The 19,508-nt window shown below is 34.2% G+C and overlaps 1 protein-coding gene and 1 pseudogene across 5 annotated transcripts in view; both read left to right on the top strand.

The window, feature by feature from the left end:
• The window catches only part of PCDH11X (protocadherin 11 X-linked), a 708,447-nt gene that overhangs the window by 7,983 nt on the left and 680,956 nt on the right, over nt 1-19,508 (top strand). The gene's annotated exons all lie outside the window — the stretch shown is intronic.
• On the top strand, nt 10,036-13,306 carry LOC101333617 (retinoic acid receptor beta pseudogene; annotated as a pseudogene).

Here is a 19,508-nt window from a genome sequence, read left to right as displayed (position 1 = left end):
TACATAAGTCCTTCTATTATCTTAATTCTTAAACTTGTCGTCTATGCCTCCAATTCCTCTTCTATATAATGGTGAAAATAAAATTATCTTTATCTAACAGGCAGGGATATTATAAAAATTAATGAAATAAGAAAAATACATAAAATTTGCTGAGTGCCTTGAAGAAAAGTGTTTTATAAACAGTAGTTACGGGTTTTGCTCTCTGGTTTAAGATTGTAGTCTCCTCCAACTTTTCTAAAATTATGCTCTATACTCTTTAAAAACCTTATTTTACAACCTAAACTTTTCACACATATTTTATATATGTATACAGAGGAATATATGACAGCATTTTTCTCTTTCTCAATCAGTGCCACTGGCTCCACATTTATTTCTTGACTTAGTTCAATTTAAAACAAACTTCCATTTACCTTCTTTAACTTGTCTCTTGAATCAAATGTTTCCTTCTCCTCATTTGTCTTTCCCTCCTCCTGGCCCTCCATATGACTATGATATTGCTAATGTGAATACTTTCTCATATACAGCTTCTACCATCTGGAATTACTTTATTTACATCTCATTCATATGCCATTTTAAAAAATTAGATGTCCTATCTTGTCTTTTCTTTTTCACACTGAACTCTTTTCTATTTTCCTATTTCTTTTCTTGTAAGTTGGTCAAAATTGTCTTTCTGCAGTGGATTCTGTAGGAGAGATATATAATAACAAATTTGAATTTTTAAATTTTTAATCATTCTAAATTAAATAGGTTTTAAAAGTCATTTTTGCAGCAGGATATTTGCTAGAACTACACTTTCATGGATACTAGTATGTTTTCCTGGTTTAGGAGGGGGCCCTTATATTCACTGAGCACAAGAGTTTGCTTAGAAGCATCCATTTATAGTAGCTTAGTCAGGGACAAGAAGAGCTTTGCTGTCAGTAAGGAAAATAATGAAATAAATAGTTAACAGAAGAACAAAGTGATGCTCTAAACAATCCAGGGATGAAAAAATTAAAAAAAAAACAATTTAATGGATTATAAATAAAGAAGTGTAGAACTTTATAGATTAATTTTAGTTGAACATAGTGCATTATTGAAGTCACTGAATGATTGTATGGATGAATGTGAGAGTGCATATAGCTATCAAAAAGTAGGAAAATATAATCGTGTTTAGATTATACAAAGTAATGAATATTTGATTAACTTAGATATTCAACTCCCTTCCATAAGTAAATATGAAATGAAGGCTACTTAGATTGGTTGAATACACAAAAAACTATAAAATTCTGATTTTGATTATTATATTCTTGACTTCATTTAGTGGTGTCACACTGCTTTTCCTCTGAGAACTTAAATATTTAACAGATTTTGTGAGTTTCAGGAGGCCTTCAAATCTTTTAATTTTACTCTGAGGAAAGTGATTCCTGAAGGACCAGCTACAGATAGCCATAGCATTTTCTTCAAAACCATATCACCCCTTCAAATACCTCATTATCCTAGATTCCAAAACCAGTCTAGAACTTTCTAAGTCGAAGAAGTAGCGATGACCATCCTATCATATTTAAGCCTTTGGAAGCCATTGTAGTGGTGTGGGAATGTATCTTTAACTAGAAGTACTCATGGGACTGGAAAAGTGAAAATTTCCTCATTGGGGATGGTATATATATGGCACTGAGTTGAAACATTGTTGGATGGCTTCTATATAGGCTGAACTAGCTTATCCATCTGGAGCTTTTAGGATTCTAGACATTTCTCTGAAATCTATTTTCTCCAGAAAACCCGTCTTGAGTTTTCAGGCATATTTAGCTGCCTCGAGTTTTGCTTTAGTCCTTCAAATGATGCTTTACATCAAATACCTAATTGGTAAAACGAACGGATTTTTATAAAGCTAGAGGTCTCACATAGAAAACCAGTTTACATGCAAAATAGCTAGATTAATAAAACTGACATTTTAATCCCTTTAACTCTTAGAAATCTGATTTTTTGTTATTTATCTAATAGACATGACTTCTTGAGCTGTATATTCTACACAAATATAATCATACTATGGCAAATTTAAGTAGTTTAAAGTAACTTAAAATTTTTCTCCACTTGTTTTATTTGGTATTTTGTAAATAGTAATCTCATTTTAACTATGTCTGGCCTTCTGTAATCTAGACTGTTAAAGGTTTGAGGCAAAAAATTGACTCCTGTCTGAGATAATCTTCTACATACCCTACAATCTAGTGGCTGGCCTTATTTGAGTATTGATTAGTGTAAAAATAGCATTTTACCAAATAGCTCCCTGATATTATGAGACAACTGTGGTATTTGGTTAAGCAATTATTTTTGTATTGTTTCCCCATTTTAAGGCATAGTGTATTAATTAGATTCAGCTATAAGTAAACAAACTATTGTTTTAGATAACCTCAAGAGTTATTTCAAAGTATCTTCATGGTTTGCTACACAGTTTACTGACAGTTGTTTCATCTGCCACAATTGTTAAGCTTTCTTAAACTTAATTGCTCCAATGGGTTAGTGATAGTTGATTCACCCATATTTGCAGTGCATTGCCACAATGAGTTATCCACAATTCTTTTTACTGACAACAGCTTTTGTATTTTGTGTTACTATGATATTGGAAGATTTTTTTTCCCCGCACATAACTGACTGCATAACTCTATGATTTCACACATTAGCAATTTCTGTTTCACAAATAACTGGATTTGCTGTCCTAGTTGCTTTAAAAGATAACTGCTTATTTTGATTATTGCTTAGGCAATATTTGTAGTTACTTTAAGTGTTGCTTTCTCAAATGATTTCCACAGACACAGTGGACAAACAGTTTGACCTGTAGAGTTCAGATTCAATTTGTAGATTAAAAAGAGAATTATCTTTGGGTGCCTTATACATATCTTTGTGTATATATATGTTTTAGCCTCTATTTTATCCTCACCTGGTTTTCTGTTATTTACTTTTGTTGTATAAAATGAGGCTAACCACATAATTTATCCTCCAAATAAGGGCAAGTTTAAAAGTGAAAGGGCACCTCTTAATAATTAAACAGGGACCAAGAATATATGGTCACAATACATAAAACCCAAAATGTCTAATTTCTTCTTTGCCATTTTATGTTTCCTATTCTTCCTAAAGGTCTGAACTACCTTGAGCCAGAAAGCTGCCACTTCCTGAATATTAATGAAGTAAACTATTACTTGCACTAACACAAACTGGACTCTCCATTTATTTTAGCTGAACAATTCTCAGGTGAACAATTCTGAGTTAGCTCAATTGGCAAAAGATTGGCTTGTGAAGAATTATCTGGCAGCAGACATGCTATCATCAAATTTATGTAGGGTGAATCCTTTTCTGAGCTGGCATTGTTCATCTCATGTAGTGTTCACTAAAGCTAAACAGGCAAGAGAATGGCATGGAAAGCAGATGTAATTTCATTAAAAATTCTTTTATTTTGGACATATGATTTCCTTAATCATTATTTAAATATATGAAGGCTATCTGTCCTTTGCTTCCAAGCTTTGACTCACAAAAATTAGGAGGGATTAGCCTCTGGCCAAGGTTCTAAACAATTAAGGTTTTAAGAAGTTAAATGTGTTACCCCATTTCTCCTTTTCTACACTGTTTTCCCTGAGTACCTATTTATCTAGAGGCCATTTGAGTATAGCCTAAACAGTTGATGAGTTAGAGAACCTCTTGCACATCTTTTCGAACTAAAAATTAGGTTGTAGATAAGAGCCTTGAGTGGTTTTTGTAAGAGAAGAATAGTGATTTTATCTGCATGGACATATTCTTCATAAATACTTTTAAAAGAACAGTTTATATTTTCCTCCATTATACTGATTTGAGAATAATAATGGATACTTGGATGCAGTATCAAATTGTACTCTGTTGTTGTTTCTCCACTCACCAACATTAAAAAACATGATGTCACCAATAATCATTTAATTATTTTTGCATCATATGTTTTAGTTTTCTTCATGGATTTGCCTGGACTTCATTCAGCGTTTTGAACTTTTTTTTACATACATACTAAATATAAATATATATTTTTAGATAGATAAATATGGGCACTTAGGTCACCATCAGGAGATATATATTATATATTGTATATATATATATCAGGTGTATTCTGATGGTGACTTAAGAGTGCCCATATCCTATTCTAGTTGAGCTAATCATTTTTCTAAAGATAAATTTAAATTTCACCCCCTAACTGTCCTATATGCCTTGACTCATAGAACCAGATATGATGCAGAATTCTATTTTAAAAGTCAATTGTGCATATCAGGATTACTGTTCTTTTATATGACATTATTCATGAAAAGCAAAGCGATTCAATGAATTAGTAAACACATTTCAAGTATGTTTATTTTGAAACTTGCCTTTAATTCTTAGAGATAGCTTGAATATTTTAGTATAGTCCCTAATAAAAAGAATTGAATTAGATTCAAGTATCTAGGTAATAGAGTTAATAGCAATCACTACAAACTTAATAATTCTGGTGGTAATAAAAATCAAGTTAAATACAAAATGTGGTATAGAGTTCAGCTAGTTTAATAATCCAATGGTTTAATAGTATACATTTGATTTTAGAGTAATGATGTTTTAAAATGCAAATTGCTTATTATTAGATTCCTTAACTTTATATTAATTGTTTTTCTTCCACCTCTTGGCAGTTTACCAAATCACAAACGATTTTTTTTTAGTACCTGCTTTTATTTTATTTATTTATTTTTAACATCTTTATTGGAGTATAGTCGCTTTACAATATTGTGTTAGTTGCTGCTGTATAACAAAGTGAATCAGCTATATGTATACATATATCCCCATATCTCCTCCCACAAATGATTTTAATCAGAGAAGAATGTCTTTTTCAGAAGTTAAAACCAGTATTTATTAAATGTTTACCAGTCTACTATCATTGATAGGGTTTTGCTATACTTCAAAAATATATATCCCAAGGTTGTCAAATTTTTGAGAAATTGTGATTACATTAAATTATAGTTTGATAATCAAAACATAATTTGAGCATCACTTTAATATTCAGGCTTCTTGTCCTTGCTATTATGTGCATGAAAGTAATTGATCATAATTCTATATAAATTATTCATTCTAAACTGTAGTCAATACTTTGTTATTCTATGGTTAATAATCAGATTTAAGTGAATCATATCTTTTCCCATTACCTTTTTTCTCCAAAATACTTTAAAAATATTTCCTAGAAATTTTCTACTTCAGCAAATGTATGTCAAGACTCCCAGACTGTACAGCTAAAACTAATGCAGTATTGTAAATCAACCATACTTCAATTTAAAAAAAGTCTCCCAGAAAACTTCTTTAAATTCCAGAATTATTCATGGGATTGGATAAACTCACATCTCCATTAGATGTTTTTTCCTGTTATTAGTAAAATCCCCTCTAGTTCTGATCAGTGTTGTAGCAGCTTTGTCCTTGGTTTTTATTATATATAGGATATTTTACAAGAAGCAGCATCTTCCCCCTTCTAAGAAGATAGTCAAAGCAAATTGGTGTGTTTATTTAGAATAGTAGGGATTTTTAAAGGGAATTTCAAATTGGACTTTCTAGGTATCACAAACCTCAATCATTGATAAAGAGATTCCTCTTTTAACAATTTATTTTGATGTAGCTACATTCACTTTGCAGATTTTTTGGTAGTTGTACATGTTTCCTTAAACCATTTTTCTTCTAACTATTGGCTTACTGAGGTTGTGAAAACGTACAGAGGCTGTGATACCAACAATTTTAAGTTCTGCTTTGATTTCCAGAGGGGAAATGTAATATTATACTGGCTTTGGCATATAAGACCTTTACATTAATTCTTAGTCAAGATAAAAAAATAATTTTCTTTTACCACATTGCCCAATTATCATCCTTTAATCAAAGTAACTTATTAATGCTACAGAATGTATTTGTGTACATTATAGTTTAGAACTTGATTTTGAGAACATTTTATTCTAAAAATCGTATCAAGACGTGACTTTCCAAATGCACAGTATTTTCCTATTATGGTTAAACTTGTACCTCTTTTTGTCCCCCTCATCTCACCCTTTTAAACTAAGACTTGTAGCTGCACGAGGACTGAAAATACCTTTGCTTATTTATGACCTTATTTGGTAAACTTTATTTAATGTAGGTATTAAAAAAGGAGGTAAAACCCCGAAAATGTCCCAATTCAAAAGAGAGCAAAACCAAAAACTCCTTTCTACTAACTTTATACTTTGAAGCATTTATTTTATAACCCTTAACTGTCAAGAATTGTCATATGTTTTGCCATCTATGACAGCTCTTTTAGTAGAATAAGGGAAAGGCATTGTTATAATAAGTAAGGGATTTAAGTAGAGCAGCTTTCTGGTAGAGTGAAAATAGTGATAATTCTGCCGTCATGCTCTTGTTTTTTCCTGTACTGTCCACTGGGTTATCCATTATTTTTCAATATGATACAAATTAATTAAGATATGTAGTGAGCTGTGGAAAATTTCTTATATTTTGTCATAAACATATGTTTACTGACTGTACATCTATAAATCAGTAAGCAATGCATGAAACTCTAAGAATTATAGTATTATGAAAATATCTACAAAACCCTAGATATTTAAACCACTGTGTTTTTTCATATGATATTGTCACCAATCAAATATATTCACCATTTTTATTTTAAAAATAATAAACAATTATTGTTTAACATAATTTAAAAATACCATGTTTAAATTAACAAATGTAAAATAAAGAGTTGGACATTTATTCATATCAGATAAATAAAATAATGTTTTCTATGTATATATAATATTTCCCATAATGTTCAGTTTTTCTTTGTCATCTATAGCTTTAGCTCTTATTGAATAAGGACGTGTCTTGGAACCTGAATCAAAACTTGATTTTAAAATTTTAGTTGGTAACCAAAGATCAAATTTCTCCAGTTCTGTATCAGATGATCTGATCATTAGACACTAGGTGGATTCACTTAATTTCAAGTATTACATTTTAAATGTGTGTTGATTTTATCACCTATAATTTCAAGCTACTGTGTAAACCTTGGAAATTTTAAATAGTACTTCCATTGGTCACAAATAGAAATTAGTTTGCTGCTATTCTGGCCTAGCATACAAATAAAGTCAAAAGCTTCTCCTCCTGGAAACATTTAAACCATTTATATTTTCATAAAATTAGGTATTACTTACTGGTGATCTCAGAGTTTTTAAAAATACAATTAACCACAAGATAAGATAGTCTATATGAAAATATGTTTATAGTCGGCTTACTGCCATAGAAAAGTGATGTTTGTACAAATGATTCTAATGCACAGATGTGATTCATTTCTTTCCATTTATATTTCTGAGGCTCTTCTGATTATTTATTTGCTGGATCCTACAAGTATAATTGTAGTTATACTGATTTCAGAGTAAAACTTCGCATTTGGATACAATTTAGTCTTTTCCTTTTAGGATCATAATTCTCAGTGTGTTGGCCCAGGGTTTCTTGACCTTGGCACTATAGACGTTTAGAGCTGGATAATTCCCTCTTGTGAGATGGGGTAGGACAGGATGGGGGCTGTCCTGTGCATTGTAGGAAGTTTATTAGTATACCTGGCCTCTACCCACTAAGTCCCCGTGGCACCCTCCTGCTTAGATGTGACAACCAAAAATATTTCCAGAGTTTGCTAAATATCCCCTGTGTGGGGGAGGGGGTTGGAATTTCCTTAGCAGAGAACTACTGCTTTAGCCCACCCTTGCACAGCCTAGTGTGGTAGGAGCAGATTTATCTTATTTTTAGTAACTCCAAGGACAAGTCAGGATGTTTTGAACACTTTCCCAAACCTTCAAACGATGACCATTTCCAGATGAGAGAATACTTCACAAATGTTTAAACAATAAATGCAATTTGAACAGTTTCTTAAACTTTAGGAGTCATAAGTGGAAAAGTATTAGCACATAAAGAAGTATTAGCACCAGGCTTCCCTGGTGGCGCAGTGGTTGAGAGTCTGCCTGCTAATGCAGGGAACACGGGTTCGAGTCCTGGTCTGGGAGTATCCCACATGCCGCGGAGCAACTAGTCCGGTGAGCCACAGCTACTGAGCCTGCGCGTCTGGAGCCTGTGCTCCGCAACAAGAGAGGCTGCGATAGTGAGAGGCCCGTGCACCGCGATGAAGTGTGGCCCCCGCTGGCCACAACTAGAGAAAGCCCTCACACAGAAACGGAAGACCCAACACAGCAAAAATAAATTAATTAATTAATAAACTCCTACCCCCCCAAAAAAGTATTAGCACCTTTGATAGATTTTATGAAGTAATAATGCTTTTTTATAATTTCCAAAATATTATAATTAATTTTCAGTGTAGAAGTTACTTTCTTATCTATGTAACTAGAAAGGGAACATTATGCTAAATATAGAGCAAAGTAACTTGAGAGATGGTTTTCTTCTAAATTCAGATGGGATAAACAATTCATTAATTGCACAAAAGTATTTCAATATTTATTCTGTTTTATTATATATCAAGAAAACACACTTATTGTTAACACTAACAAAATCTTAACTTATGCAATGAATCCACTTTATAAATTGAATATTTATATGAAACAATTGTGTCCTTTGCCCAAATTAATTTCCAATCTTAGAATAAAAATTAGAAGGATAAAATTAATATGTATGAGTACTTTTGTTTGTAAAATGTTATAAATTGTGGGAACTCAGCTAGTAAAGAAAGGTTTATTCTTTTCAGTAGTAAAATCATTATTTTTTTAATTTGATTTCATGGTTGTGTAAAAATTATTAGTTAAAATAGTTAAATGCTAATGTTAAAATAGTAAACTTTGAAAAAAAACTATTTGCTACTGTTAAGGATAAGAAATTATAAAAATTAACATCTAGCAGTAGACAAATTAAGAACTGTTTGAAGATACAGTATATGAATGTAACACAGTTTGCCTTGTATGATAGCACTAGTATGGCTATCTTGTTAAAAGAAGCATTTATTAAGCCAATGTCTTTACTAATGGGTTTATTTATGATCAATTGTTTTTAGCTCTTAAATTTTATAATTTTTTCTTTTAGTATTGTGAGGCATGAAAATATATTTTGACCGTATGCCTACAATAATCTTATCTAAACTGCTATATTCGTCACTGAAAATGTCTACGCTTTAATGTGTGAAACTGGGACCAATTTAGTTAAGTTTGTCATTGGCTGTGTCTGTAAAGAACTGATTAACTTAATAAGACTGGAAGTTTCAGTTGTTTCATTGATTGACATAGTTGCTAGATGTCATGGCATAAAAATACTGGTTCTGCCTTTCAAGGCATGACCCTAATTAATTTTGGAGAACTTTTATAAACATTACTATTCTCTGGATAGAGTTTAGATATTATAGTATATTGATACCCTGATTAAAAAGTGTGATTCAGTGCACCTGAGGGGGAAAAAAATTACTAGTAGTTTGAAAATATCATTGTTTCTCCTGATTCAAAATGATCCCAGACATAATTTAAATCACTCCTGGAATCAGTGTCATGGGGCGTAGTATTTGCTGATATTAAATATGTCTAGTAAATTTGAGTAGGCTAAGACTCCTTAAATATATAAATATAGCTATACTTATAGAACACTGATGTTTTTTTTTCCTATGGAGGGGCTACTTTAAGAAGAAGACATGATTTTTTTATTGGAAAGTAGTGACAAAAATATTTTTGTCATCTACTATGCTGATAATTCATTTAGATAGCAATAGCTTATGTATTTAATAGATATTAAAATTTATTTTGACTTTGTTGGTTCCTTGTGTTTCTGTAAAAGATACCTGTCTTGGCCTGTGGAACTGGTAGTGCCAGTTGTACAGAAGAGGTAGTACCGTAAGAGGAGGAAAATTACTACAACAATCATGGTAATGAATATGATGAGGATAATGGCAATGATGATGATACTGTTGATGATGAAAATCATGAATTTTCTAATGATAATCACTTATTTGATGATATTAAAAATGCTACTCATGAATTGTTTAACATCAGCGAAATTTGAGCTTCATGTTTCCATCTTGCTAAAAACATGGTCAATAATGAAGAATCAGAAATGATCTCAGAGGACATGGTACTTCCTTCTAAAATAGAATCAGAAAAACATTTAAGCAAATGGGGATGAGTTCTTCCTCCCCTTAAATTAAAACAGGAAAGGATAGGTAAGAGGTAAGGCCCTCTTAATGTCTCAAGATATATCCCATACGGTCAGTACCAACTGGCTAAGCCTTGGATTATGAAAAGAACTTTGACTATAAATGGCCTCACCTGGAGCTTTCTCTGATTCAGTGGACAAGATACTTTTGTCTGGGCATTATCTAATATTGTCTGCCCTGATTTTTTTCTCTCTTTAATTATCTCTTAATCCAGAGGCATGTCAAAACTATCCCATGGCCTCCATTCCTTGCCCAGTCTTAACCCACAAAGAAGAATGTGCATTTGAGTTAAAGTCTGAACTGCAGAAAGCCATGTCTAATGTTGCCAATCCTTCGCTTCCATTAGGGAAAAAAAATATACTCTTTGGTCTGTCTGAAATGTGCACGGGAAAAAAAGACCCAGGTTTGCTGCCCTTCTCAGGCCATCCTCCAACAAACCCTGCCCCCACCTCCATGATGATCTGCTTCAACTGTTGGGCTACAACCTACCTCTCAAAAACCAGATTACTGAAAAATCTGGTACTTTCGTTAACAAATGTGAACAATGTTTTAGTGACTAACAATACAAACAAACAAAAAATATATATATCATCCACAAGATTTGTCTGTTCATCCATTGATAGCATTAGCATTAATGACTTCCAATTATTCAGCAAAGCCTCGATTAGAATGAACCATCTCTTATTAGTCACTGCCCATTTGAAACTCCATTCCCCACAGAGCAAAGGATTTGAGCTATTCTTGCAATGATTACCCATTTCCAAGGAATGTAATCTTTGGACAACTTTGTCATTGACTTCTCTCAAGAAAATTTGCCACCATCTTTATCATGACATCTAGTTAATCAGTATTCAGACACCCTGACACAGAGAAGAAATGGCCTCCCCATATGATATAGAAACTGAAATCCTTTTTTGGAGTAAAGGAGATTTCTGGGCTTTGAGGATTAAGTAGGACATTAGTAGAATGAATCAGATTTTGTTTTCTGTTTCATTTATATATGTCTCATATTTAGTCATTTGTTTAAGATTTTCCCTTTTTTTCTGAAAGTCAAAACCTGGCTTTTCAAAACTAAGTGAAGAATAGACTGAAAAAAAATTGGAAACTGATGAATGGATTTGTTTCAATATCCATCTGTTCTCATGGATATAACCACCCTGATATCTTCAATTAAATCTCCTTTGGAGGAGGCACCCCGGGCGGGGGTTTTAGCAGCCGCTGAGTAGGGTGGGCGTTTCCTCCCACTCGCTCATGACGCACAGGTTGGGCACGTGCGAGGCTCAGGAACAGGAATTCCAGTGCTGACCATTGAGTCCGACTGGACCTGGGCCTCTGGGACAAATTCAGTGAACTGGCCACCAAGTGCATTATTGAGATCGTGGAGTTTGCTAAACATCTACCAGGCTTCACCGGCTTGACCATCGCAAACCAAATCACCCTGCTGAAGGCAGCCTGTTTGGACATCCTGATTCTGAGAATTTGTACCAGGTATACCCCAGAGCAAGACACCATGCCATTTTCAGACGGCCTGACCCTGAATCGAACCCAGATGCACAACGCCAGGATCAGACTCCTGACCGACCTCGTATTCACCTTCGCCAGCCAGCTCCTACATCTGGAGATGGACGACACGGAGACAGGCCTTCTCAGCGCCATCTGCTTGATCTGTGGAGACCGCCAGGACCTTGAGGAAGCAACAAAATTAGATAAGCTACAAGAACCATTGCTGGAAGCACTAAAAATTTATATCAGAAAGAGACGATCCAGCAAGCCTCACATGTTTCCAAAGATCCTCATGAAAATCACAGATCACAGCATCAGTGCTAAAGGTGCAGAAAGTGTAATTACCTTGAAAATGGAAATTCCTGGCTCGATGCCCCCTCTCATTCAGGAAATGCTGGAGAATTCTGAAGGACATGAACCCTTGACCCCAAGCTCAAGTGGGAACACAGCATTGCACAGTCCGAGCACCTCGCCCAGCTCCGTGGAGAACAGTGGTGTCGGTCAGTCACCACTGCTGCCATAAGACACTTTCTAGCTACTTCAGACATTCCCCAGTACCTTCACTCCTGGGATTTAAAATGCAAGGAAAATACATTTTTACTGCTGCTTAGTTTTTGGACTGAAAATATATTCAAACTCAAGAAGTTTTCATATGTATCAATATATGCCCCTCACTGTCTAACTTACCTAGAAGTACAAACATTTTAATTCTAAAAATCAGCTATTTCGTGCAACCCAAAACCAGTTAAAAGCTTCTATTCTCCTCTTTGAACACTCAAGATTGCATGGCAAAGACCCAGTCAAAATTATTTCCCCCTGGTTAAGCTTCTGAAGACTCTGCACATACAGAAGTATAGCTCTGTTCTTCCCCGTACGTTTGGTGCTTTCCTTTTGTCTTGCATACCCCAAATAACCAAGACACCAAGGTTATGGAACAGATTACTTACATATCCAGTTAAGAAAGGGTCAAAAAGATAACTGTCTTGCTTTCACAGACCAAGACATCAAGGTAAGGAAATGGGACTGTTGTACAGTGTGGCAAGATAAGGCTAAAGATGTTCTACTTTAGTAAGTATAGAAGCTTGTGCTTGCTCTCTGGATGCTCTCAGACCGCATCTTTTATTTCATGTTGCCCAGTGAGGTATACAACAAATTCACTGTACTAGCAGAAGATAATTCCGTTATAGTGTAACTGCCAGTTCAAGTATCAAATGTCATTTGTTCAATTGTTGATGTCACTTTAAATTAAAAGTGGTTTATTACTTGTTTAATTACATAACTACACAATTTTTTTAGAGGTACATTTTTACAGTAATGATAGCCTCCAAGGCAGAAACACTTTTCCGTGTTAATAAAAGTTTTTGTTTACCTATTCACAAGCCATTTGGGAGGTTTCATGGGATAATGACGGGCTAGTCTACCACCTTCACCATGTAACTCTGTATCCTTCCTGATTCCTGCTTGATACTGGGGGGGTTTCCATTGCCTCCCAAAGTCACAGGTAGAGAATCTGCGTCCTCTGGCCTGATTCAATCACTGTGAAGCAGAGTGGAGGCTGGGGTGGAGTGGTTAACAGATACAAGTGTCAGTTTCTTAGTTCTCATTTAAGCACTAGTGGAAATTTTTTTTTTTAATATTATCAAGCCTGTGATGTACTTTCTCTGGCTCTGTTTGTACATTGAAATTGTTTAACAATGCTTTCTATGTTCATATACTGTTTATTTTTTCCATGGAGTCTCCTGGCAAGGAATAAAATATATTTATTTTAAACGTGAAAAAAAAATCTCCTTTGTTCCAGCCCATAACATTATGAATTTAAGTTAACACTTTAATTTTTTTTAATTAATTTATTTATTTTTGCTGTGTTGAGTCTTTGTTTCTGTGCGAGGGCTTTCTCTAGTTGTGGCAAGCGGGGGCCACTCTTCATTGCGGTGCGCGGGCCTCTCACTATCGTGGCCTCTCTTGTTGCAGAGCACAGGCTCCAGACGCCCAGGCTCAGTAGTTGTGGCTCACGGGCCCAGTTGCTCCGTGGCATGTGGGATCTTCCCAGACCGGGCTCGAACCCGTGTCCCCTGCATTAGCAGGCAGACTCTTAACTACTGCACCACCAGGGAAGCCCCTAAGTTAACACTTTTAAACATTTCAATCTGAATGCTTATTCCAAATAATATAATCAAGTAGTTTGATTATTCTCCTAGTTGGAGGACACAGAATAGTGACAATGACACACGTCCATAAAAAAGGAAATAGATAGATTTATCATACATCACCACAAAAAATCCTTTAAGACAGAAGTTAGTATCAAGACACTACCATTTTCAGTGACCTTCCCGAGTACGTACTCTTTTGTCAAAGAGGAAAAACAAACAAGCTGTTCCTAATGTTGAAATCTGATGAAACAAAGAAAAAAAAGTCAATGGAAAGAATTACTTTTCTTGGGACTAACATTTAAAAAAAGAACCATATGCTACAATATCATTGTTCTATTAAATAGTCTTTGCTAAATATCAAATAGATAAAATAAACGTATGATATCTTAAACCTTGTGCATGGCTTTGCCAAGATTAACACCAGTGCTGTTAATATTTTAATGTAAATTCTTTTCTTCCGAAGAGAGTTGATACTTTCTTAAATACATGACTTTCCTTTCTGTAATATAACTTTAAAGTAGGTAGGGACTTGGTGACTTCAAGGTTATTGTCAAATATGTGACTAACGGCTCAGGTCATTTTACATGTAATCCATTTTTTATTGTATTTCCCTTGACAGTGCTACAAATGAATGCTGAAAGAAATGTTCTTGAAATAGTGCATAGAATCTAAATGACATCACAATGTTGAATATTTCAGAAAGAGTTGCTATCCTCTTCTGTAGTTCTAGGCAGCCTATAGCAAACCAATGAACTTTTAATGGAATTAAAGTAAATTTATTATAGTACCAATTATATTTGTATTAAGAATATTAAATTTATTTCCCTATTGTTTTCCAAAATAGCCATATCTCTGTGGTTTTATCCATTTGAAACTATGCAAATGGATAAACACTGGCATTTCTCTGGCCCAAAGATGTATCAGTAACAGTAAAAAAAAAAGAATTTTTTTTTTAAAAGTCAGGTTAGTTCTTGATAAATCAAGCAGTGGTAAAGCTCAGAAATAAATTTTTAGTCTTTCCCCCAGCATTCCTCAATCTACAGAATAAACAGCTTTTATGTAAGCAGTTTTAGAATCCAATCTCTTTGGAACTATTTTTAGTACTTACTGGCACTGTATGCATTTTCTGGGCAACTGTACTAGATTTATAGTTCTGGAACTGCTGTGTTATTTATTACCTTCCAATAGGCAATAAAGTGGTGTCTTGCACATGCATATGTCAAAAATGCTAAAGTTTAGTACAATGTTTCAGCTAATTCTTTCACAGAAGGATAGGCAAAAAAATAGCTTTTAATTCGGCAAGGAATATTCCTTATTCATTTTTTTCAAAAGCAAAAATACTTCTCTTGGGAATTTCGTATCCAGCACCAACTTTCTTTTCCTTAATTTTACAAATCCCTACAAAGAATTAAAGTCTCGTATGAGCTTAATAACATCTTGCTTATTTCAGCGGTTTTTGTCCTAGATTTGCAAACTCATCTTATTTTTGAATTTAGGAAGAAATGCCACTCACAAATGAAATTAAGTCTTTTGAATTACATGAGGTTATTAGAAAGTCCCAAATTTTTTCTTAACCTGAACTGGAATTGGCAATTTTGTGTACATGAGATCAAACTAGTTTAAGACACCAGGATCCAAAATCAACATATAATGTGTTGCATTCAATTCATATAGTATGTTGTTTTCTTCTCTGAGTTTTTGTTGTCTCTTTTTTTTGTTTGTACATATGGGTGTTTGACAGATGTAGGGTTTTGTATTTTGTCAGTACACAGGCCACTTACCAAACTAAGTACTTGTCATTATTTCTTCCAAAAATAAAGGTTTACAACTAGGCTATAAATTTTTACCAGAGATTGACACTGTAGCTTATCATATCCCTAACAGAAAAAAATAGTTGTTTTATAAAATAATTCTGAAATTGTTTTTTGGACAATTTAATTAAAGCAAAAGAAAAAAAGCAACCTGAGTCAACAATTACAGTATATTCCTATTCAAGCACAGACTGAAAATTAAAAACAAGAACAACCAAACTTTGCTCTTTCTCTTTTTTTTTTTCTTTTAAAATAGGAATTCTCTTTTTAATTTGTGCATTTATTCATCTAACAAACGCTTATTTAATGTGTTTGTATATGCTGGGTGCTATGTCCTTAGAGATCATACATATAAATGAAGCTTGAGGCCATTTTATCCTACACTCACATTAATTCATGTAATAGAGGCTTAAGTAAATTACCGAGAGAGAGACACAGATGAGTGATAGTTCTCTCACCAAAGGATGACCATTTGGGAGAGATAGCAAAGGATTTTCTCAAGATTTTTTCCCTATAAACAAGGGGGAAATAATTCTGAGTAAGTTTGGAATTCAGGATACTACAATTATCCCAAAGCTTTAACTATTTTTTTTTTTTGTATATAGGACATATCTACAGTAAAGGTAGCAAGGTGATAAATTAAGATACCATATATCTTTATTTCCTCTTTTCATCTATCCCATTGTTTTCATGTCATGGTCTAACATATGGCAAAGAGCTTCAGGTTTTTTCATGGTTCATATGGATTTGAATGTCAGTTGAGCTAACTGACATGGGGTAGAACTAATGTTGGATCCATGTGTTAGTCATTCTTTATTCCTGAAGGAGACAAGACAGAGGAACAGCCTTGGAATAGTCATTCATTAAAGATAGTAAGCTCATGTTAGTACCACACTTTAGCATCAGACTTAGGTATCTGTCCAAAACTTTGTTTAAAAGTATTTATGTCTTATATGTAGGCAACTCCTTTTCAAATTACTGGGATAATATGAAATGTATTTATTTATTAATTTATTAAAAAATATTTTATTGGAGTATAATTGCTTTAAAATGATGTGTTAATTTCTGCCTTAGAACAAAGTGAATCAGTTATACATATACATATATCCCCATATCACTTCCCTCTTGTGTCTCCCTCCCTCCCACCATCCCTAACCCACCCTTCTAACTGCTCACAAAGCACCAAACTTATCTCCCTGTACTATGCAACTGATTCCCACTAGCTATCTATTTTATATTTGGTAGTGTATATATGTCCATATATACACTACCACTCTCTCACTTTGTCCCAGCTTACCCTTCCCCATCCCTGTGCCCTCAAGTCCATTCTCTAGAATGTCTGCATCCTTATTCCCGTCTTGCCCACAGGTTTTCCATGACCTTTTTTTTTTTTCTTTTAGATTCCGTATATATGCGTTAGCATACGGTATTTGTTTTTCTATTCTGACTTACTTCACTCTGTATGACAGACTCTAGGTCCATCCAGCTCACTACAAATAACTCAATTTTGCTTCTTTATATGGCTGAGTAATATTCCATTGTATATATGTGCCGCATCTTCCTTATCCATTCATATGTTGATGGACACTTTGGTTGCTTCCATGTCCTGGCTATTGTAAATAGAGCTGCAATGAACATTGTGGTACATGACTCTTTTTGAATTATGGTTTTCTCAGGGTAAATGCCCAGTAGTGAGATTGCTGCGTCGTATGGTAGTTCTATTATTAGTTTTTTCAGGAACCTCCATATTGTTCTCCATAGTGGCTGTATCAATTTACATTCCCACAGACAGTGCAAGAGGGTTCCCTTTTCTCCACACCCTCTCCAGCATTTATTGTTTGTAGATGTTTTGATGATGGCCATTCTGACCAGTGTGAGATGATATCGCATTATACTTTTGATTTGCATTTCTCTAATGATTAATGATGTTGAGCATTCTTTCATGTGTTTGTTGGTAATCTGTATATCTGCTTTGGAGAAATGTGTGTGTAGGTCTTCTGCCCATTTTTGGATTGCGTTGTTTGTTTTTTTTTGATATTGAACTGCATGAGCTGAATATAAATTTTGGATATTAATCCTTTGCCAGTTGTTTCATTTGAAAATATTTTCTCCCTTTCTGAGGGTTCTCTTTTCATCTTGTTTATGGTTTCCTTTGCTGTGCAAAAGCTTTTAAGTTTCATTAGGTCACATTTATTTATTTTTGTTTTTATTTCCATTTCTCTAGGAGGTGGGTCAAAAGGCTCTTGCTGTGATTTATGTCATAGAGTGTCCTGCCTGTTTTCCTCTAAGAGTTTGATAGCGTCTGGACTTACATTTAGGTCTTTAATCCATTTTGAGTTTCTTTTTGTGTATGGTGTTAGGGAGTGTTCTAACTTCATTCTTTTACATGTAGCTGTCCAGTTTTCCCAGCACCACTAATTGAAGAGGCTGTCTTTTCTCCATTGTATATTCTTGCTTCCTTCATCAAAGATAAGGTGACCATATGTGCATGGGTTTATCTCTGGGCTTTCTATCCTGTTCCATTGATCTATATTTCTGTTTTTGTGCCAGTACCATACTGTCTTGATTACTGGAGCTTTGTAGTATACTCTGAAGTCCAGGTACCCGATTCCTCCAGCTCCATTTTTCTTTCTCAAAATTACTTTCACTAATCGGGGTCTTTTGTGTTTCCATACAAATTGTGTAAGTTTTTGTTATAGTTCTGTGAAAAATGCCACTGGTAGTTTGATAGGGATTGAATTGAATCTGTAGATTGCTTTGGGTAGTAGAGACATTTTCACAATGTTGATTTTTCCAATCCAAGAACATGGTATATCTCTCCATCTATTTGTATCATCTTTAATTTCTTTCATCAGTGTCTTATAATTTTCTGCATACAGGTCTTTTGTCTCCTTAGGTATGTTTTTTCCTAGGTATTTTATTCTTTTTGTTGCAATGGTAAATGGGAGTGTTTACTTAATTTCACTTCCAGATTTTTCATCATTAGTGTATAGGAGTGCCAGGGATTTCTGTGCATTAATTTTATATCCTGCTACTTTACCAAATTCATTAATTAGCTCTAGTAGTTTTCTGGTAGCTTCTTTAGAATTCTCTATGTAAAGTATCATGTCATCTGCACACAGTGACAGATCTACTTCTTTTCCGATTTGGATTCCTTTTATTTCTTTTTCTCCTCTGATTGCTGTGGCTAAAACTTCCAAAACTTTGTTGAATAATAGTGGTGAGAGTGGGCAACCTTGCCTTGTTCCTCATCTTAGTGGAAATGGTTTCAGTTTTTCACCATTGAGGACAATGTTGGCTGTGGGGTTGTCATATACGGCCTTTATTATTTTAGGTATGTTCCCTCTATGCCTACTTGCTGGAGGGTTGTTATCATAAATGGGTGTTGAATTTTGTTGAAAGCTTTCTCTGCATCCATTGAGATGATCATATTGTTTTTCTCCTTCAATTTGTTAATATGGTGTATCACACTGATTGATTTGCGTATATTGAAGTATACTTGCATTCCTGGCATAAACCCCACTTGATCATGGTGTATGATCCTTTTAATGTGCTCTTGGTTTCTGTTTGCCAGTATTTTGTTGAGGATTTTTGCATCTATGTTCATCAGTGATATTGGCCTGTAGTTTTCTTTCTTTGTGACATCCTTGTCTGGTTTTGGTATCAGGGTGATGGTGGCCTCGTAGAATGAGTATGGGAGTGTTCCTCCCTCTGCTATATTTTGGAAGACTTTGAGAAGGATAGGTATTAGCTGTTCTCTAAATGTTTGCTAGAAATCGCCTGTGAAGCCATCTTGTCCTGGACTTTCGTTTGTTGGAAGATTTTTAATCACAGTTTCAATTTCAGTGCTTCTGATTGGTCTGTTCATATTTTCTATTTATTCCT

The sequence above is a fragment of the Tursiops truncatus genome, chromosome X (genome assembly GCF_011762595.2).
Source record: "Tursiops truncatus isolate mTurTru1 chromosome X, mTurTru1.mat.Y, whole genome shotgun sequence".
In the NCBI taxonomy this organism is placed as follows: Eukaryota; Metazoa; Chordata; class Mammalia; order Artiodactyla; family Delphinidae; genus Tursiops; species Tursiops truncatus.
This window is presented reverse-complemented; position numbering and strand designations above follow the sequence as displayed.